The 24,381-nt window shown below is 33.2% G+C and overlaps 1 non-coding gene across 1 annotated transcript; it reads left to right on the plus strand.

The window, feature by feature from the left end:
• Positions 1 to 1,121: 1,121 nt before the first annotated feature.
• Positions 1,122 to 1,193, plus strand: TRNAP-UGG. Its single transcript has one exon. It is a non-coding gene; the product is annotated as a tRNA-Pro (tRNA).
• The last annotated feature ends 23,188 nt before the right edge of the window (positions 1,194 to 24,381 follow it).

A 24,381-nucleotide genomic window follows, 5' to 3' on the forward strand; every position in this document is an offset into this window, starting at 1 on the left:
TTATGGTTAGTGAAAAGAATAGTTGGAAACGATTTTTTTTTTTTCATCCGCTGTTCGGTATCCACATTAGAGTCTGATTAATTTAGATTCGAGCCGCGTAGGACCCTATTCGAGGGGAAGTGCTTCCTACCAAGAATTTTTTCATACTCAAAACTCAAACCCGAGATCTCAGGTTAAGGGAGAAACAGCTTCATCCGTTGCATCATATTATGTAGTTGGAAAGGAACTTTTAATTGTTCTAAAGTGAATTCAATTTTGAATGGAGAGTAGGTGAAATAGTGGGAGTAAAAAAGTTGGAAGATATACACTATTAGTTGGAAATTGGAATACTTATCGACACACTTTACATTTCTTACATGAGAAGCAAAAGCTCATGAAATTAATTAACCACTAAAGATTTTTATGTATCTCCCATAGTCGATGTCAAGGGACAATAATGCTAACATTGATTTTCCTTATGTAAGTCAATTTCTAAAAACTCGAACTTCATATATGTAGGCTAATGATGGAGAAATTTGTACAACATTTCTAGCACTTCAATTTTCAAAAGCACATGACTCATTGAATAGAATAACACTTTTTAGTTTCAATTGTAGGCTTTAGATATCAGAGGTCCTTCTCATTAAAAATTTGGGAATATTGTGCATCGCATTATGAAAGACTTTTCTTTTTTTTTATAGTAAGCTTTATGTTCCAAAAGCTGATCTTCTCTCCTTATGTTATGTGCGTATTTGAATTTTGAGCAACTTTTCTCCTATTTGTATTTTTACTGGCTAATCTTTTTAAATGTTATCGTCAAATACATATTCATCATAAAAGAAAAAAAGTTTTTTGGTTCCCTATTTGTGTTTGTCTAGTTCTAACATTTTGTTCCTCCTCGTTTGTTATTAGTGTCTTCCTCTTTTCTTTTCATTTTACTGCTAATTTCTTGTTGTCCGTCTCAAAAAAGTCATCTTTAGTTTATGCCATTTTGATTCTAATAATTCGTATTATAAAATTTAAAGACTCAATAGAGAAAAAAGTAATAACTTGGAGATAAGTGTGGCAATTTGTGACTGTTTATTGGAGGTCGACTCATAATAACATTTATATAAAATTACAAGGGATCAAAACTAACATGAGGGCATTTGGTCTAGTGGTATGATTCTCGCTTTGGGTGCGAGAGGTCCCGAGTTCGATTCTCGGAATGCCCCCAAATTTATTTTTAAATTAGGGTTATGCATAACAGTTTATCCATTTTTAAGTCTAGCTCCCCTTTTCATTTTTTAAAAGCTTAATATATAAGCTACGAAATTTTATTTTAGACACCCGATGTTAAAAAGTTTATGTGCGTGTTTTCATTCGAGTATTAAATAACCACTTAAATATGTCTTCCTTTAGTTATACACATCAACCTCAAGTTGAAAATGTTAAGTATTAAAGCTTATCGAGGGAAATGTGTTTAATTAAAGATTATAGTTATATATTTTATGTGAGTAATTTAACTATTAATATATGAAAATTTTCTTTTTCTGCAAAATTTGAACAAAAAGTATCTAATTAGAACACTTTGCATTAGTTAAAATGTTCAACAAAAAAATCACTTAGTTTGAATATTTAAATAAAACATCTTTATAAATTTAAGAGGCTGATTTGTATCGAGCCTTTTTAAAAGGATGTTGAGCCAACCTATTTACGAAAGTGACATGCAGAAATGTGTGTGAATGGCATGCTTCTCGTGGGATAATTGCCTTTTTAGCTTTTCCCAATTCTATAAATTATATTAATGTTATCTTAATTTTATTTACGAAATCAAAAGAAAACCCTCCCAAGAAACGGCTGTAGTTGACGGAATCCGCCGTTCACAGCCGCAAGCATATATTTTATTTGTATTTTTTTATAGTCGTAATGAGCATACCAGCAATTAATTTCACAAAATACTTATCACCTTTCATCAACAATTCATCAATAAAAAGTATCAGATAACTCCGTCTACTACTAATTTAAAACAAATGAAAGTATAACCTAGTGTTTTTGTCTCAGTATACCTAAGACCTCATAGTACATAATCCACGTCATTTGTCACTAGGCCAAGTTATTTTAGTTACATCCTTTTCGTCTTTTACTAGCTTATCCCTTGTGGCCTTTAAAAAAAGAATTTTGATTAATTTATATACCATGCATGAGAAGAAAAAAATATATAAAGTCAACAAAGTGTGTTACAACTAGCAAGAATTCAAGTGGGATTTTTTTAAAGATTACATCTCTTAACAAAAGATTGTGAATATTTTAATGATTTGATGGAAACAAACAAAGTTAGATGCATCACAATCTTTTGTTTAAAAATATTAGAAGTAGCTTAGCAAAGGAAAGGTTCTATTCTTGTTCATGCCTTATTGGATTTAATAGAATGTACCAACATAAGTTGTTTATTTGATTTTTTAAGTATAAAATTACTCCATAACATAAAAAATTTTCAACACAAATCTAAATTTAATAAAAAATTAAGTACTTCTTTCAATATTTTATCTAAGAAGGTTTGATAATATTGGATTGTAGGGAAGATGTCGGGGTTCGATTTCCGCCTCCGGTAAATGGAATAAATTCCGTGATCAGTTTTCTATCGCAAAATATGTTGACCGAGGAACGAAAGATTATTCTCACGATTGCCGGCTGTTGGAATACCTGAGAAACAAAAAAAAATACTGGATTGTAGGTTTGATCATTTAAATTGGAAATTACTGAGAATCAATAAAGCAAACGTGTTGTTGTGAAAAACTACGTGTTTGACTTGGTCACACTTGGCTTCTCATAGTGGTAGTAGTTGGGCCACTAGATATTTTACTCGACGAGTAAAGAAATAATAGTAAGAATACAATTAACTTTGATTAATTTTAAATCAAGACACGTAAAATTTGAGAACTTATTAAAAGTCTAAGTAAGACTATTTTTCATTTGAGCCGATGATATATAAGACACGCAACCTCTCTATCTCGTAATGGAAGACTAAGTTGTCCGAACTCTTCAAAAATGTCTACAGATGCGTATTGAATCCTTCAAAAATAGTATATTTTTGAAGGATTCAATGCGAGTGCGCCAACATTTTTGAAGAGTCCGAGCAACTTAATTAGATGGAAGATAGCGTCTGCATATATACTATTTTGCTAGACCTTACTTGCGGATTACATTAGATTTATTGATTTTTCGTTATATGTTAAAGTAAGACCACAAAAGATAGCGACACCATGAAAAATACTTGTTCATTTTTAATAAGAGATTTGGGTTATGTGCCCCTAGAATGCAGTCTCCTTTATTAGTTCCAGCAGGAAGCAACATCATTTGATCATATTATCAAATTGATAGCAATCTTTTTTTTTGTCTTAGAAGATTTCACAAGAGCGCCTTCTACATTTAATAACCAATCATGAGTGAACTAGATCAGAATTATTTTCAACAAGTCTAAACCGTTTCACTCCTAGATCCAAACTTTTAGCATAAATTCTAATTAATCAATCACAAAGCGGATAAGGAATATGAGATGTTAAATCACAAAACAAGAAGGCATTTAGCTCAATGTGTCTTACATATAAATTCTATTTAAGAATGAATTTATCTGCAATGTTTGCTGATTGTGTGGGATACTATAACTATAGACAAGACGAAGAGAAATAATATCTACTGCGAACAAACTTGTCTTATGAACTGACGGTTAAAATAACATATTAACTATTAAGACTAAGGTCTAAATATCTAGAAGTCTCAATTACTACTATCTTACCTAATTTAGAGATGTTTCTAATATTGTGCTAATGTTATCATCCTTAGAGAGCATCTCTTTCTTTCTTCTTTATCATATAAGGTATAAATTAGTGGCGGAGTCAGAATTTTCACTAAGGAGGTTTAAAATCGAAAAAGTAACCACACGAAACTAGTTGAAGGGGTTCAACATCAATTATATATATATATATATATAAAAGATAATTTTAACCATGTATAAATAGGATAATTTTTCATCTCCGGGGGTTCGAATGACCCCCTAGTTATAAGGTGGCTCCGCCCCGTATAAACTTGAGCCGAGGGTCTATTGGAAACAATTGATTTCAGTACAAGAAAATTGTACGGGATATATTGTGTTATATATATATATATATATATAATGTTTAACAGGATACCAAGTTACTTTGAAAATCATTGTCTCTTTTAAAAATTGACAAAGTAGGTCACAATCTAACTGAATAAATATATAGCTTGATACACTAGGTAGTATGTACTAAACAGGATCAAAGTTGTAAGAATTTTCAGGACACTCGTTATAGATCATCTCAACTTCTTTACTATAGGTATAATTACACTAACATGCAATAGTGAACTCAAGATTTAGGGATCGTGGATGCTCGGGGAGGTTCGACTAAAGCTTTAAAGTTTCGCTTTGAAATCAAGACACTCAACTATCTTCTTAATTTCAAGAGTGCTTTTATCCATTACATACCGATACATTTCTTATATAATTATGTTATAATTAATGTGCGTTGGGTTTAACGAGTACCAGAGCACCAAATGTTTGCACTTAGGTCCACCCCTGCTAAAATGTAGTATATGAATTTATCATGCCTGAACATATGAAGAGATATGTCAATTTCCTACATAATATATCTTAATAAGTGCTTTTCATTTCTTATTGATTTAGTATAAACAGTGGACGTGTACGAATTTATTTTTGGAAATGGTCACACATGAGGTAATTGGAGAACTAATTTGGGACAAAAAATGGGCCATCAGTTAGCAAGCTTAGAATGGGAAGTGACATTGATATGTTGAGTTTTTTGAAAAATTTAGCAAATCGTGAATTTGACAGTTTAAAAGGGACTAAAAACCTTATCATCTTGCGTCACATATTTCCAGATATTAATTTTTTGGAGGCAAATGGATGTTGACTTTTCAAGGCTTTAGAGCAAAGTAGGTTTCGTAAATTTTGTTGTTTTGTTTTTCATTTCTAGAGAATGGGCCATCTGGTTATAATATTATTGTCCATTCATGAAAGACAAGTTCAGAAATAACAATTATTTGGGCAATAAATGAGACGTTATAACTAATGTTTGCCTAGTTACAAGACGTAGCTACAGTTTAAAAGCTAAATATATTTATAAATTACATACAAATCAATGGAGGAGTCAGGATTTTTCACTAAGGGGGTTCAGAAATAAACATACGAACAAATCGAAGGGGGTTCAACATCTATTATATACACATAAAAATAATTTTAACCATATATGAATAGTATAATTTTTCATCGAATGAACCCCTCGCTAAAGAATTGCTCCGGCCCAGATACAAATATAAATTCGTTTTAAAGATTAGTATCTTTGGTTGTTCTACTATAATTTTTATTGTTTTATTTTGCATTTCTTGAGAATGGGCCATCTGGTTGTAATATTGTCCATTCATGAAATCCTTCACACCAATTATTCTCTTTTAAAGGGCCCAAAACATTTAAGGGGCCCACAAAAATGACCCATTTTGTTTTCATTGACAAAGTTGGATGTATATAAAGCTGGTTAAGATATTGGTGTTTCTAACTTTCAACAGATGGCGTCCATTAATTTCCTAATGATTTTTCCTTTGGAATGATAGGCACCGGCCCTTTAATTGACTCCACCTTTATGTATTTTCCTTCGGGTGGTTTATGTGATATCAGGGGGTGGGGGTGTAGAGAGTACGTAGACTTTATTCATATTCAGTAGCGGATTTAGGATTTACAGGTGAGGGTGCTCGGAAAGTTGAATACGTCTATTGATATCCAAAGCTTTAAGGTTTTGTCGGGAAATCAAAGTATCCAACAATCTTCTGGATTTTAAGGATACTTTTTTTCCATCTTATATCAATTTTTATATGCTACCTATATAATTATACCTATTATGCCTAGATTTAATGTATGTCAGAGTGCCACAAATTTGAACCTAGGTCCATCCCTATTCATATCCATTGTGAGGAAAAATGCTTTCAATAGACTTTTGATTAAAAAAAAGTATGTTAAAAAATAATTTTGAAAAGTAGAAGGGTGAAGTAACAATGATGAAAATGCTAAGGAAAAGAAAAGTATCTAAAGCAAAAATACTAGGATAATCAAAGACCAATTCTCACTTATGAAACTACATTGAATAACGTTAAGCCATAATCGTAAAATTTTCTTTCTCGATTGAATAACATAGGCTGATTCATGGGTACAACTGGTATCCTCATTAAAACTAAAAATCACATATATACATAAATTTAAGTTACACAATTACATAAAATCCCCAATTGGTAAAATAATTGCACAAATCTCATAATAATTACAAAAATCCCTTTATTTGGTAATTTCTCTCTCCTCAATAGTATATATGTTACAACCGATTTTTGGCTTCCGTCTTTTACTCCCTAATGCTCCCATTATCAAGCCGATTTTTACTCCATTTTTGAAACCCCTTTTTTACGGCATAGTTGAAGTAATCTCTACTTGTGGTTATCAAATTGTAAGTTATTCAACATCTAATTATTTTTAATATTGTACTTCATTAATTTTTTTGATTTTTTTTGTTCAACTTTACCAATTCAAGAGTTTTCCGTTTTTGATTTTTTTGCATGTTCAAATTATAGTATTGTTCAATCATATTCAAGTTAAGTAGTTCATTTTTTCGTTATTTTTCATATGCTACAAGTTAGATCTTTGATTTTCTTATTTTGTAGTTCGATTTAACAATACTGTTAAGTTAAAATAGTGTTAATTGGTAATGGATAATCCTTCAAGTTTTAGTTTAGGAATTACTCAGTTAGATGCAACTGTAGAAGATATTCCACTTGAATTTGTTCCTGCTACATTTGATGAACAGGATCCTGATTAGGCAGAGAATCGCTCAAAGCACAGAAACGACCTCGTTACAATGAAGAAATTGAGGGATAAGGCCGCTTCTAAATCAAAGAAGTCTACTTCAAAAGAAAGTAAAAAGAAATTTGATGATTCCGGCCGACCACATCTGCCGAAGGTATTTATTATGAGTGTATGTATAATTTGACACATGTATAATAAGACACGATACATTAGTGTTTCATCACAGGAATGTATAATATAGTTGTTCTGAAATATTATTCTAAAGGTTATACATTCTAATAAAGCTGATATTAATTTTTGAAATGTATAAGTTACCCTCATATATGTGTAGTTTTTGTTTATGTTTTGGTATGATATAAATTGTTAGATGTATACAAAACCATCATATATTTGTATATGTTGTTTAATTATGGTACTCTTTGAAAATTTTCTATGTATAAGTTACCCTCATACATATTTAGATGTAGTTTCTTTTTTAGTATAATAAAAATTTGTTAGATGTATAAGTAACCATCATACATGTGTATCGATAGAATGGTTAGGGTTGAATTTTATTATACATTAATGCAAGTGATTTGTTAATGATTAAGTAACCATCATACATGTCTAACAGCTTATATTAATTTTAGATGTATAAGTTAACCTTATACATGTGTTACTGTAGTGTATATGTTGGACTGAAATTATTATACATTTAAATAGTTTAATTGTCAATATATAAATAACCCTCATACATGACTAACAGTTGTTTAATGTGGGTCTGATTTAGTTAATGAATAAATAACCATCATACATGTTTAGCAGATTATATTAATTTTGAGATGTATAAGTTAACCTTATAAATGTGTTAATGTAGTGTATATATTGGACTGTATTTATTATACATTTAAACATTTTACTTGTACAGTTATAAGTTACCCTTATACATGACTAACAATTGTGTAATGTTTGTCTGATTTTTGTTATGAAAGTATAAATAACCATCGTACATTTAGTAACTGAGCTTATGTAACTGTGCTTTTGTGGAAGAGATAAAGGGATATTTTGGAGAGGATGTACTGGGAGCATTTAGAAATATGATTTTTGGTATATTTCTGTATTTTTCACGGTGCAACTGGATAGGACAGGTTTCAAAATGTCTACTCATGCTTGAAATTCAAAAGGATAACAAGGACGAGCTTCATTTTTGGGTACAAGGGGAAATCCTCAAATTCACAATGCTTGGATTTGCCATTATTACCGTTCTAAAGTGTACCGATAATATTGATGATTATATGTATACTTCATCATTGAAATCAGCGTTTATGTCGTGGTATTTTCCCGACAATAAAGGAGAAATAACTCGATCAAAATTGATAACACGGGTGCAGATGGAAAACTTTGATAACGCTGAAGATGCTCTGAACCTGGCGATATTGTTCTTTGTTCATACATTCATGTTTTCTCAACATAAGGAAGCACCAATCAGTGTTGCGCACTTTCAGATTGTCGAGGACGGTCGGTACTTCACTTTCCATAGGGGAAGGTCACATTTGAAAAGTTAATGAGTTCCTGGCAGCAGGATTTCAATATTGCGGAGCATTTATATTCATTGGGTGGAATGCCGCATGTTCTAAATGTTTGGATGTTTGAGTGCTGCTCCGAGGTAGAATAAAAAACTGTTATCCATCAGAGAAACGCTATTCCCAGAATACTAAACTGGTCGGTGGAGTGTATAAGGCCTAAGTACGAATCTTTTATGTTTGGCATGTTCAGTAAGGTAATTGTTTAACTTTGTACTTATTTTGTTTATTCAAGTCGTTTTATTTATGTTCAAATATTTTGTTTTGAAATTATTCTTTCTAGCATTCATACAAGAATATACAACCTACAACCGAAGAAGTTAGTAGGTTGAATTTGTCATTTTCGAAAGATTTTGAGACATGTGATCCAACAACTTATGCTTCAATATCCGATTCTGGAAAGTTGAAAAGGACATTAGATGAAGTTCAACAGCGTGTTGGTACTATTTCTGAAGAATTTGGTGATTTCAGCACTATACTGCCGCGAAAAATCCTTATAAAGGCTGGTTTTGCATCGCCTGTATCACCTGACCAACCTTTGAAGAAAAGAAAGACTGTCATGTTCGATCAAGATGATCAAGCGGTGATGGATGATGATACATCTAGACGTGATCATCCAGTACATCATGTGTTTGATTTGTATAGTGAAATGCATAAGAATGCAGCAGACAAGGGAGAAATTAGTGTGTCTGAAATTCAACATCATCATCATGGAGAAATTGGTGTGTCTCCTCAGAGTCACCAACACAAGTCTGTTCCTTCATCTTCCATATAGCCTGAAGAGACTTCTAAATCAAATTTAGATGGTAATGAAATAAAGAATTACATCAACAAATATGTAAGTTTAGTTTCTTTATCATACATTTTTTTTAATAGCATGATGTGTTTTTACTAACTTTTTTTTCGTTAGGTGAAAAGTTTGCTGAAAAGATAGCCGAATTGGTTACACTAATATCAAAAATACCTGCTGAGCCCGTCAAAGCATTGAAGAATGAAGAAAATAAGCAATCACAGGTATAACAATTTAATTTCATTATATTTTGTCTAACGTTGATGAAATGTTCAAACATTCAGATTGTTAGTGTTATATAGGAGGACAAAATTGATGAACAACAACAAAGTCAAGAAGACGGATTCAACAAATAGGAGAGACTACATAAGAAGGATATGCAGGTACTTTTTATCAATTATGTTGTTCGTTTTCTATAAATCTACATAATTACCTTATCAAAAATAAATGTTATTTTTTTTTAATAAAGCATGAAGATTATGATAAGGGATCACTCAACGATATGATAGTATCTCGTGATGAAGAATCTAATAAGCAGCACATTCTTGAAGAGCAACAGTTGCTGGTATTTTTTTTCCCTTAATAGTTGTTACGTACTAAATTTTGGCAGTTTAATTTTTCATTATATATTAACTTGCATGTATAATGATCAATTATACATTATACATACTACTTTTTCCTTCAATAAAATACATGTTATTTATGAATATCTTCATAAATATGCATGTCATTTACAATTACTAAAACAACATTATTCTAGAATCACCTAAAATAAGTTTATAAATAACTGTTCATTAAAGCGACTTGTTATTTAATTTAGGATGTGAATACGGCCAATAAAGAGGCAGGTCGTGAGGATGATTTTAAAAATGAGGACTGTTCTGATTTGCAAGCTTTGGAGGTGTCTTTCTGTACATCAAATTATTTTTTTTTTCTAAAAAATATGTCTATATAAATGTAGCTTCTGTTATTGGTTGAAAAAAAGGATATTAACCTTATTGGCTGAATATAAAGTTGTATCGATCCTGACGCTTTCAATATTTTACACATTATTTAACAGTTGTCTTAATAAATACAAATTTTTGTCTTAATGCAACTTGGATGATGATAATTATTAGATAAATAATAGGATGAGATTATGGCATATGAAGAAGAATGTAGCGATGAAGAATACGAAAAAAAAAACATTTCAGATGTAGAAGATTTGCCGGTATTTTTATGTCCCTAATATTGTTTAATTACTACTATAAGTTTCTGTACACATGTAGTTTCTTCTAACTTCTTCATATTAGGGAAGTTAAATGTACATAAAACATTCAATCGAATGTATCAAGAAGAGTCATACATTCAACATACAAATATTTTCATGAACATAAAGCTTGTAGTTTGTGAATACCATCATACATATTTATGTTATTAATGCTATAAAATCGTTTATGAATCACATATGACATCGTTTGTTATTACTGATATATTTATATATTAATATGCACCCATTACAGATAGAAATTTCTTATCACGGTTGTAAAACTTCATCTCAATCTTTTATATTATACTTTGAATAAATGTTAATACACGATGATTGTTATTTAATATAGGATGTGAATGTAACTTCTAAAGAAGATGTTAATGAAGTGAATTTGAAAAATCAGTAATTTATTGATGTGACAGATGTGCAAGTATTTTTTTGTCCCTAATACTTATTTTTTTTTATATAAAAATATATCTATCTACGTGTTCGACCTTGTAAAAGTACGTACTGGGACTTAATGTTATTTCTCTGGTGCATATCAAATTTTTTTCTGTGGATTTGAACAAACTGGAATGTATTGATTTTTTTCTCTGCTGCATATCAAATTTTTCTGATATTGATGCTGTCATGATTTCTAACATAAATGTCGTAAACATTAATATAGTTATACATTCACATATTGTATGTATACATTAGAAATCCTTATGTGCTCACGTAGGATGAGTTGGTGGAACAATAACTGATTCAATACAAGAAGTTGTAGATACAATTTTATTTGTTCTGTCAACACCTTCAACTACAAAGTCATTAGATGTTGGTGCTTCAAATAAAATGACCGAAAGACACTGGGACCTTTCAGATAGTCAGATTCCACCCGACTTCCCTGATGATCAGGTTCGAAAACTTCAAGCCTCAAAAGAAAAAGCACCTGCCAAACAACAAAGAAAGAAGTCCAGGATTTTAAGGTCACCATACATTTCAAAGTATGGTTTTGGCTCTAAGGATGCGGGTGATTTCGATAAAGAGGAGAAGTTGAAGTATGCTTTTGATGGGTGCACCATTAACCAAGATTTACCGAATGAATTGATGATTGATTACTCCCAGTAGATTGCCGCAGGATTACTGAAAACTCATTCTGCCAAGTAAGAAATTTGGTATTATTTTTTTCCTAACAATACTATGCTATCTTAAACTAAACGGTAATTGTCATGTGTAATCAATGATGTTTTTTCAGGAAAGAAACGAACAACCACTATCGAGTAAATGCTTCTGGGTTAGGTTACAGATAATTGAACTTTGTCGTTGCACACCCACAGTTCAAGAATTGGTTTTACTTGATGTCCAAACGCAAGACATGCTGGAACGATGAGGTAACTTGTTCTAAATATTATCCGTATCATAAGTTCTTTTGTTGATACTTAATATTCTACAACACCATAACATATCATACATGTAGACTAATGTATAATAACATATCATACATGTTAGCCAATGTATAATAACATATCATACATGCAGTATTTTTCATTATCATTTATTCAACTTTAATCAACATGGCATGTATAATAACATGTAACACCAGCATAGCTGTATATCATACATCTAATTAACAAGTAGGGTGATTTCTTTTCAATCATTTTTACTATTTTACCCTGTTTTCACTTGTAGCATTTAGATGTGATCTTCTACCACTTGAGAAAGAAATCAAAGATTCATTTGGGTGATAATTATAGATATACGACGACAAGATGCTTCTTTAAAATATATGTTGAGAAGACACATACTCACTATTATCAAGCGGAACCAGCTGTTGAGCTATCGATGCAATAAGATTATGCAAAATCAATTGTGGTGGCTAAGAATGAAGATGCTATTGCTAATGTAATTCATGGATTCTGTATGCCTGCTGGATTACCATGGTATATGGTTGATGAGGTATATGTTCTAATTAACTGCGGTCAAGAATTTCATTGGGTATTGGCTGTGATTGTCTTAAAGGAAAGATTGATACGTGTGTGTGACTCACTGTCAAGTAAAAAGAAAAAAGAACCACTAATTGAAATACAAAAGTTTGCAGTGATGCTTGCCTACTTACTTGTCAGATAATGACTTTTATGATAAGACTGAGCGAATTGACTGGCCATCACTTGAAGCGTACAAAGGGAAGATTACTCAGCAAATTGGTCTTGTAAATGAAATCCCATTTGATGTTGACTATGTTCAAAACATCCCACAACAAGCGTCTGATAGTTTGTAAGTAAATTACAGTTTATTTTTCAAGTATAATAATGTTATAATTGTTAAACTGATTATTATTTTATTTTTAAATCAGGGACTGTGGCGTCTTTGTGTGTGCCTATGCAGAAATATTAAGTGAAGGACTGCAAGTTCATTCATATGGGTTTGATGCTGCAAGTCAACGCGCACGCTATGCTTCCTTACTGTGGCATTACGAAGTGGAAAAGAAAAATGAAGGGTACACGAGTGATAATGGAGATCCGCCTCGGCAAAGGAAAAGTGTTTTAGAAGAAATTGATGCAAGTGCAATTGTTACTTTAGAGTAGAATATTTTCTAATTGTTGGCATTGAATGAACTATTTCTTATTTTCGTGGTTAATGTTACACATTTTCAAGATTACTTTCTTAATGTTAATGGACATTTTATGGATGTCTTTTTTTTTTTTTGAAATAAATGATTTGCAGTTTCTAACACAATACTGTAATGATACAAACGAATTCTTGGTCGATATTGAGTTTGCCTTTTATTTTTTTCTTAAGACGTGTATAAACAAAAATAAAAATATACTAACATTGCATTTGAACACATTAAATTTTTACTGTAACGGATATTTTCTTATAAGTTAAAAATACATTGCACTAATAATTAATACGTTAAATATATGTAACACATAACATAATACATATTGTCACACTTTTTTTTTTCTTAAATAAAATTTACGAACAGAGTTCACAACATTCACTTTTATAAAGTATGACACTATTTCATACGATGATACAAATGTATAATCTAATATTATACATTCGTAACTAAACAAAATATACTTTAGATAAACGTATAAAATGTAATCATTTAGAGTCATTAAAATGACATTTTATCCTGTATAACATAATACACCAACACAAAGTATAATGGTACATCATACATTTCTTACACAATAACTACTAACGTATAACAGTACATACAACTTATGTTTCAATATTTTTTTAAGTGAATATTATATTTCCCAGGTTATATAATACATATATCAATCAGTTGTAACTTACATTAATATGGTGATAAAATATTATAAATGAAAAATTATACAAACTGTTCTTATACTATTAAATATTAATTGAACAAGTGAAACTCAAATAGCAACCAAAAATCTTAATATTAATTGTTCCAGCATTCCAACAAAATCTAATTAAAATGTTTATATAACTAAAACCAATCAAACCATCAGCATGTAGAAAAACATATTATCTTCATCATAGTTCCTTTGGAAAGAAATCACAAGTCCTACAGTTGTGACCAGTTCATCCTCATTTACCGCAACATTTCAAATTTGAAGACAGTGATTCACTTGATTTCAAATGCCTTCCCTTTTTTGGCCTACCAGGAGGTCTTCGATATTTGGGTAGCAAAACTTCTTCATCATCAACAACATCTGGAACATTCCAATCTTTCTTGTCTGGCGTTGAAACTATCGGGAGTTTATATGTCTTCACTATGATTTGTGGCTTGTACAATTAAAAGCAATAACGACCATAATCCTTTACATTCATATTTTTACTTTTCAATACGACAATTCCATGTGGACAAGGTATTTCATCAATTTGATACCGGCCACAATTGCACATGCCACACTCAATATCTGTAGACACATAATTTTATCACTCCGAAAGATTATTTTTCACATTATTACCTTTTCCTATCCTGTACCCTCAACCATGTAATTATCCCTCCATAAAATGACAAACATAACAACCTTAATATTTTTTACCTTATTTTAATCCTATCCTAACAACCTCTCCAATTAAAAGCGGACACCTCACCACCCCACCCCTACTAACGTGCACCCCTACCCCACTATCCCATCCTAATATACACATAGACCAGAATGGAAAGAAAGAGGAGTGCATCTTCAGGAGAGGCCCACCACCAACAAATTGATATCATCACCATAGATACATACACACAAAACTGATAAAGTAGGGGGGCTCATGAATTTTTGGATGGATCTTTCATTTTCTACTCATAGAAGCATACAATTCCAGGGACACTGGAGAAAAAGGCACAGTTCAAGCTTCCATCGACCCTGGTCACCATAGACACACCACTACCATATACACACACATATTAACACACAAACAACTCATCTGAAACACACACACACACACAACACGGGGTAAGAATTGAAATTGATTGTTTGGGGTTAGATTGAGAAATTGATAAACAGGCGAATTTAGATTAATTTTGATTTATTATTGTTTAATTCGGAATAAGCATGAATCTTATCGAAATGGATAGGCAAAAGTTTAGGTTTGGGTAGGCAAATTTAGGAATTATGTTTGATTGAATGCGTGGAATGTTGAATGTGTTGAAAACTTTTGTAGTTTATCTCATGAAATTGAAATTGTATTCATTTGCCGGGGAATGCCTCGAAAGAATTATATTTATTAACCACTGAATGCCCCAAAGTATTATGTGCATCATATTAAAGATCTAGGGGGCCCACTTGGACCTTTGTCGGAGACTCACCTCTAAAGCATCCCTACTTGCTAAATGTTGCATTTCTGAGGGTAACGTGGTCATTTGACAAACTGATTTGGAGAAAATTTATGTTAGAAGAAAAGTTTCAAAAAAAAAGGAGAAAAGAAAAGTGAGTCGAAAAGAAAAAAAAAAAGAGTTTTGTAGATATAGAGTTCTTTATGACTTTTGTTTTTCACAATTCAAAAATTCAAAAAGATTTTTTATTTTCTGCATCATTTGTTCAAAAATTAAAACATCAAAAAAAATTTCTCACTTTTGTCTCCTTTAGTATGCATTCATAATTCGAAATTTTCAAAAAAGATTTTTTTTAGCAGTTTTTATAAAAGAAAATGCAAAAAATGATAGAAATTTGTACATTTCATTGTAATGAAAATACCAAAAAGATTTTTTCTTTTATAATTGTTGGTGTCATTTTTATTTGAAGTGTCAAGTTGAAAACTCCAAAAAAGATTTTATTGACATTTTTCATCGTTAGTCTTTGGTCGTGTCTCTCAAGTTTTGTGTAGTTTGTTAATTAATCCTTAATTGTCCAATCTGGACAAACTACGGACCCCTGATTCTCCTCTTTCGGGAGTGAGATATGTAGGCAGCCTATTGTTGGTTCGGGGATCTTATTTGAAAAATCCAAAAAGATTTTCTTCACTCTTTATTTAGAGTAAATATTTCATATACATCTTTAAAATAAAACTGTAAAAAGATTTTTTTTTAATAGGTTCAAGTTTCATTTTCATATGAAATTCAAAATCAAAAACCCAAAAAGATTTTTCCTTGGTAATCATAGGTTTCATTTTGTATAGGGAGTTCAAACTTGAAAATGCAAAAAAAATTCGTCAATTCTTTTGACAATTTGTTATTTTCTTTCCTTCTTAAAGTTTCAAGGAATAGAAGAAGAGTTTAATTTGGCCATTTTGACAAGACTTCATGAACTACGCACACCTGATTCTTCCCTTTCAGGGGTGAGATACGTAGGCGCCCTTCTTGGGTTCGTTGATCTTTTTCAAAGAAAAGAAAAAAAAGTTTTCGAAAAGTGTTGCACTCTAACACATTTGTTACCTCTTTTTCAATTAGTTTAAGATGGTTGGTTTGTGGTATCCTGAATGGTCCTCCATATCACACTAAATTCAAGGAAGGGTTAGTTGTGACATCATGGATCAAACAAAGAGTCAGGAAAATGAGAGTTTAAAGCAAGAAATTATGAGTTTGAGGCAACAAATGATGAAAATGTATCGAGCTTGGGCTAATGGGTTGCCTCCTCCTCCATTCCCCACTATTGACCCTGCAAATACCTTGAGTTTTCTATCACAATTGCAAAGCCAGTTTCCTACTGTTGTTGATGCACCACAGCATGCCTCAGAATCCATTCCACTTCAAATGCACCTCAATGCTTCCACCACTCTTTCTTTAGCTCCTCAGTATAAGTCTACCAAATTCACAACACCACATACCTTTTGTGCTTTTGTTGCTCAACCTTCTACTAAGACTTCCACTTTGGCTATCAATCCAACGATTGTGCTTCCCCAGTCCACTAGTGAATCCATGTTCAATACTCTTTATGATCATTGTTATACTCTTGAGTCTACCGTTAAATTAAGTGGACCACCAAAATTTCTTACTAAGAAGCCTAGAATGCTAGAAGAGCTAGAGAAAGTGGTTGGGAAAGTTAAGAGTGTAGAAAATGATATGAAAAATTCTCCTGGACTTATGGGCTATGGAGATGTTTCATATAAAAATAGGGGCATGTCTTCAAGTGTTAACCTTCCTCCCAGCTTTGAGACATCAAAATTTGAGGAGCCTGATGGACAGAAGGATTCTGTAAAACATTTGGGACGACATTGCAATCAACTAAGGGAAACTGAAGGAAAGAAGAAGGAAAATGCACCTATTGTCATGCTAGGGCCAAAAAAGAGTTTGAGAGGTTCAACTCACCAATACTGTTAGCCTCAATCCTGAGCTTACATATTAGATCCATATAACCACTTGCAACAAGGTTTCTTTCCCCAAAATCCAAGAAATCTCATTCCACTTCCTCAATATCCTTTGAACAATGCACAATTGTATGCTCATCCATCTTCTTATCCATAATGGTATGCACATTTCCCTCAACATCGTCCTCGACCCCCATAAATTTACCAAAGAACCTCTAAATTCAAGTTTCATCTGAGGCCAGAGTTCGCAAAGAGGAGGAAGGAAAAAGATAATTTCACTCCTATTGGGGAATCCTATGCCAGTTTATTCCAGAGATTGGTACAGCAGGGCATGATCACTCTTCTCCTTGGGTATACTCCCGACCCATATTTAAGAAGTTTTGATCCTAATGTACGATATGCATATCATTCTGATGTTCAGGGTCACAGTATTGAAGATTGTCGTGCTTTGAAAAGAGAAATTGAAAAGATAATTCAAGATAAATCAATTATGGTGCAGAACATTAATAGTGAGGAAAGCTCTAGTCATACTGATATACAAATCAGTGGCTAAGATGTCAGGCTGAGCAATTGAGTAGTCACCTCTCCCTACTAGGAAGAGGTCTAGTAGTTTGTTTTATTTTATTTTCTGTTGTTCAAATTATTTCAGGGTTGTAGTTTGGAATCTATCTTTGTCCTTTTGTCGTTATGTTCAAAGCCTTCTATCTTTCATTTTTATTAAATGAAGTGTCCCATTTTTCTTTGTGTTTTAAATATGTGTTGTTTGTTTGTTTTCTTTTTATAGTACATTTTATGTTGAGTCTAGTGACATGACATGCTAGTGAAATTTACAGCCAGATCTTAAAATCTAGTTTAAGCATGAGCATTGAATCAGAGGGTTAAATTTAGAAAAAGAGAGCATCTGAGAAAATAGATAGAGTGCTGGGGCATTTATGATTAAGTTGAAGCCTTCTTTGAAATTAAGATAATTATTTTGAGAATCATGAGAATAACTTGGTCAGAATTTGAAAGACATGTCTCAATTAGGTCAAATAGTGGATGTGTGATCCTACATTAAAAGGAATAGAAAAATTATCTCCACAAAAGCATGAGGAATGTACAACAAAGATGGAGTTTGCAGAAGAAGTAGTGACGCACAACCTCAGTTAAAATTAGTGTTATAAAAAATATCACAAATGATCTTCATCTCTCCTTTTCATACTGCATGATATGTACTTGCATTTTCAAGGATTAATATGACGAAGACATTTCATTCTGCTATCCAAAGATCGTGTCATCCTTTGTTTACCCCATTTGAGCTTTAGTCTTATTTTCTTTCATACCCCTCTTTTGGAATCAAGATAGAGTCAGCAAAGCTCAAAAGAAAAATGTCGAGCAAAACAATAAAGTCAGAAAATTTCAAAAAAAGAAACGAGAGAAAAAATGTGTCCAAAAGAAGTAAAAAAAGAGTGTCAAGAAAAAAATAGAGTCAGAAGGTCCCAAAAAGAGAAAAAAGTCAATACAAGAGTCAACAAAAAAATCAGCATCAAGCAAAAGAACAAGCCGCTAGAACTACGCGTGACCTGATTCTCCACTTTTGGGGGTGAGATACGTAGGTTGCCCTACTCAGGGCTCGATCCAACCAAATAAATTTAGAATTGCCCAGTCAAAAGAAACTGGGGCATGGTTTAATCCTCATCATTTGAGTCGATTCCAAAATTTGAAAGTCCCACCCCACTTCAAGTGTCGATTGGGCCTTATGCCATCTTTTCTTTCTAACCCTATCCAAAAGCCAAGTTACAAAGAAAGACCTTCAGATCAATTGTTGAGGATGTTAAGGCTAAGCGTGCAAGGGATATGATGATGTATTTAGGAAATAGTTGTCTTCCTCAGCATAAGGAATCAAGAGCGAAATAAAAATGAGAGACTCCTATTGGTGAAAACCCTCGCGGGCACCGTAAGGAGATGGTAAGTTGAGAAGAATAAAAATGAGAGTCGTATTGGTGAAAACCCTCACGGGCCATAAGGCGATGGTGAGCCGAGAGAAAAATGAGAGAGGCTTGTTGGCGAAAATCCTTCAAGGCACCACTAGTCGAATGAGGTCGTAAATGCAATTGACCTAAGAGAGCAACTCAGTTTCAAGGTCGTTAACTCAACAACAATTGGTAGAAAGTATGGATGAAAAGATCAAGTTGCTTAATCCAAAATGCATGGCATAATCATTAGAGTTGACTGTCATTTTTTCGAAGAATTTGTCGTTTCTTTGTTTCAAATGGGGACGTTCATTGTCTTTTCTTTCTTCTCTTAATTTTTGTTTATCTTTGAGTCAGTTATCCAAATAAAAATTGTCATTCTGTTTTCTTTTCTTGTCTTTAAGTCAAGTCCGTGTCAAAACAAGTGAGAAAAGATTTCAAAACTAGCTACCAGCTTCATTAATTGCACAAAGCAAGACAAAAGCTAGCATAAGAAAGAGACATGATTGTGAGCCAAAAAGGGTATGTAGATGTTTTGTCAATAGAGAAGTCTGGGAACTCATAAAATACCAAGGTTCCAAGGGGTCTATCTGAGAAGCATGGCAAAGCAAAGATGCTGTGTTTGTCTCAGTCAGTCTTAATAATCTGAGTTTGGTCAATGAAGTGGTAAATCAATGACACGAGCTAATGGTTGGAAGCAAGGTTAAATGTGATGACGGAAAGAGCATTTGCCACGAAAGCCAAAGCTACAAACCAGCCACCATGTTTTTAAACTGACAACCTTTCTTTGCATAAAACGGGAACACATGTTACCTTCAAATCAAGGATTTTAAAGCCTAAACATCAAGGCCCGTAATTTCTCACTTTTACAAATGTAGGAAGCAATGTTGCTGCACAGGTTTGATAATTAAATCATGGTAAAAATTCATCATCTTATATCCCTAGGAGACACACTTTCTTGTTTAGGGATTTCAGTTTTCATTTGCTGGGTGATGCACTTCTTAAATTGAACCTTCATTCCTAGAAGACGTACCTTTTAGTCGAGTCATTCCCCTTTACCCCTAGAAGACGTACCTTTTAGTCGATTCATTCCCTTTGATTCCTATAAGACGTACCTTTTAGTCGAGTCATCTCCTTTGACTCCTATAAGACGTACCTTTTAGTTGAGTCATTCCCTTTGATTCCTATAAGACGTACCTTTTAGTCGAGTCATTCCCTTTGACCCCTAGAAGACGTACCTTTTAGTCAAGTTATTCCCTTTGATTCCTATAAGACGTACCTTTTAGTCGAGTCATCTCCCTTGATTTCTAGTAAGACATACCTTTTAGTCGAGCCATCTCCCTTGATTCATATAAGATGTACCTTTTAGTCGAGTCATCCCTCTTGATTTCTATAAGACGTACCTTTTAGTCGAGTCATCCCCCTTGATTCCTATAAGACGTACCTTTTAGTCGAGTCATCTCCCTTGATTCCTATAAAATGTACCTTTTAGTCGAGTCATTCCCCTTGATTCCTATAAGACGTACCTTATAGTTGAGTCATTCCCCTTGATTCCTACAAGACGTACCTTTTAGTCTAGTCATTCCCCTTGATTCCTATAAGACGTACCTTTTAGTCGAGTCAACTCCCTTGATTCTTATAAGACGTACCTTTTAGTCGAGTCATTTCCCTTGATTCCTATAAGACGTACCTTTTAGTCGAGTCATTTCCCTTGATTCCTATAAGACGTACCTTTTAGTCGAGTCATCCCCCTTGAATCCTATAAGACGTACCTTTTAGTTGAGTCATCTCCCTTGATTCCTATAATACGTACCTTTTAGTCGAGTCATTCCCCTTGATTCCTATAAGACGTACCTTTTAGTTGATTCAACTTCCTTGATTTCTATAAGACGTACTTTTCAGTCGAGTCATTCTCCTTAATCCCTATAAATGATGTGACTTTCACACAAGTTCTTTGGTGATAAACTGGGGCAAAATTTAATTCTTGTTGTTTGGAACTTCACTTTTCTAGCAAATGATCTCTTTAAATAATCTTTGTGTGGGATAATTTTCTTTTTAGTTTTGATGTGATTTCAGGAGCCCGCCTGAAGAACAGGGCGAATAAATGAATAGTCAAGCAATATGGTGAAGAAGTTAAAAGTCAAGCAACTAGGTAAAGAAACTAAAAGTCAATAGATTGAAAAAATAGAAAGTCAGGAGCCCGCCTGGAGAATAGCGTGATGAAGTTGAAAATCAAGCAGTAAGTTGAAGAAACTGCAGGCCAGGAGCCCTCCTGAAGAATAGGGTGATGAAACTCAAGTCAAAAAGAAGATGCATAGATAGGATTTTGTAATTTCATTTATGTATTGACTTGTAATTTTCATTTTGATGTAATAACAGAGCCGCAGACCGGAACCTCGATGGAACCTCACTCGACTCTCCAACTCAGTATAGTCCTTCTCCTTCCAATCCTTTAAACTACCCATAACTTGATTCCCTCATAACTTGGGTAGGTAGGATGTCCTAAGTCAAGACCCGGTTGCTCTTTTTTTTCCTTTTGTTTCTCTGAATAATGGTCGGGACAAAATTTGGTCTTGTTGTCTACTTATTTGTCTGAAAACACTTTGTGATTACAGTCAAAGGGGGCATGATGTAGACACGTAATTTTGTCCCTCTGAAAGATTATTTTTTACATTATTACCTTTTCCTATCATGTACCCTCAACCATGTAATTATCCCTCCATAAAATGACAAAAATAACAACCCCTAATAATTTTAACCTTATTTTAGTCCTATCCTAACAACCTCTTTAATTAAAAGCGGACACCTAACCACCTCACCCCTACTCACGTGCACCCCTACCCCACTACCCCATCCTAATATACACATAGACCAGAATGGAAAGAAAGAGGAGAGTATCTTCAGGAAGGTCCCACCACCAACAAATTGATACCATCGCCATACATACATACACACAAAACTGATAAAGGAGGGGGGGCCATGAATTTTTGGATGGATCTTTCATTTTCTACTCATAGAAGCATACAATTCTAGGGACGCTAGAGAAAAAGGCACAGTTCAAACATTCATCGTCCCTGGTCACCATAGACACACCACTGCCATACACACACACATATTAACCACGCACAGCTCATCTGAAACACACACACACATATAACACGGGATACACACACTCATCTGATTTAGAAGGAGAAATTGGGCGAAATTGAGGAAATCGAGAGAGAGAGCAAGAGATCGATCGAGAAGATAGGGTGAAATCGAGTGAGAAAACTAGTTTCTCAGGTGGCTGGTCACTGTTCTAGTGATTTGGTTCACCGGAAAAATGTAAAGGCACCCAAAAACCCATTGAAGCTTATTTATCATCGTCGAACTCGACAATTGGACTGATTTCATAAAATTTCATACTTGTTATCGATTTGGGGTTCAGGTTCTATTAGCCTCGTTTGATTTGTCGCAATCTATTTTGGATCTCAATTTTTTATTCGAGTTGTGGGTTCGTTGATTGAGGTTCTACTCGGGATATTTGGACGCGGTCTTCATCTTTTCATTCGATTAATATTAGAGTTTGAAAGCTACGAATCGAGGTCCAATTCTATTCTCTCTCTTTTATATTTCATTATTCGTGATATTCAGTGCATTGAACGAAATATTATATGTTGGTTGATCTTTGTTGGCGATGAATGATTGTTGGTTCAATTCGTTGTTTGGTTATAAATTGTGTAATAAATAATATCTCATTGAGAATTGAAATTGATTGTTTGGGGTGAGATTGAGAAATTGATAAACGGGCGAATTTAGATTAATTTTGATTTATTGTTGTTTAATTCGGAATAAGCATGAATCTTATCGAAATGGATAGGCAAAAGTTTAGGTTTGGGTAGGCAAATTTAGGAATGATGTTTGATTGAATGCGTGGAATGTTGAATGTGTTGAAAACTTTTGTAGTTTATCTCATGAAATTGAAATTGTATTCATTTGCCGGGGAATGCCCCGAAAGAATTGTATTTCTTCACCGGGGAATTCCCCGATATATCATGTACTTGAAGATAGCACACGATCAAGGCTCGGAGCGTCGGGTAAAGCATTAGAGCTTAGTTTAGGATTAGTATAGGTTTTCTTTTCTGTACTCCCTTTTTATTTCCGGTTGTAATAATTGGACTGAACAATATATTTTGGATTTATTTTGTTTCGTGTGTTAGATTGATTGTTTTATGTGTTTTGTGTGGTTTATACATTTGTAATGTCAAAGTTAGCCGATACACTCTACCAAGCGACCGTGGTCAAACCACGAGATCGAGGGGTGCGTAACACCTTCTCCTTAGTCAACAGAATTCCTTAGCCGGAATCTCTGTTTGCGGATTAGTTTTAAAGAGTCAAATCTGTTTTTAAAAAGGATATCCGAGGGTGACTTGGCACACCCGATTTATGCCAAGTGGCGACTCTGAGTTTTGAATATAAAAAGTCCTTTTTGAAACAAATCTTCATTTTGTCACTTCAATAATAAAAACCCTTACGAAACTCAAAATCAAATCTTTTTGGAGTTAAAGAAGGGGTGTGACAATATCTACAATATACCTCCGTCCCGAATCATAAACACAATAAAGATAACTCCCTGCTGGCTTAACCTGTTACCAAAAGCTTAATATATTTCAAATGTAAAAATATTAAAAATATTAATATACAATCATTGTAAAATAAAGTTGTTGTTCGATAATTATTCTAATACATACCGTCATCCGCAAAGCTTTAACACCATTATGAGTTAGTATTTCTTCAAATCTTCTGCCAAGAGTTGTATTGGTGTAAGATGTAATTTTGTTGTTCTTACAATTCCATGCAGCAAATAAGATTCTAACTTCTTCAAGGAAATCTAGAATAGGAAGTTTTCTAGCCTCAACCAAACAACCATTAATACATTCGGCTATATTTGAAGTCATCATTCTACCTCCACTCACAGGAGAGTGATACCGAGCCCATTTTTCATACCAGCTTTCTCCAGATATTCCTTAACTCTTTGATCAACCTTAGCAACCTTTGACATAATATATTCAAAATCTTCTTTTTTTATAAGATTTAGCCATAGAATAATATAGGTCACTAAGTCTATCTTTGCTTTTCCTAAAATGGGTGCAAACATTTTTCCATAAATGCCAAATACAATCTAGATAAGGGACATTAGGATAAACAATGCTTACACCTTTTATGATACTTTCATTTCTGTCTGAAACAACACACATGTTGTCTCTTTCACCAAATGCCTCTCTAAATTGTTGAAAAAA

The sequence above is a fragment of the Capsicum annuum genome, chromosome 4 (assembly GCF_002878395.1).
Source record: "Capsicum annuum cultivar UCD-10X-F1 chromosome 4, UCD10Xv1.1, whole genome shotgun sequence".
Taxonomy (NCBI): Eukaryota; Viridiplantae; Streptophyta; class Magnoliopsida; order Solanales; family Solanaceae; genus Capsicum; species Capsicum annuum.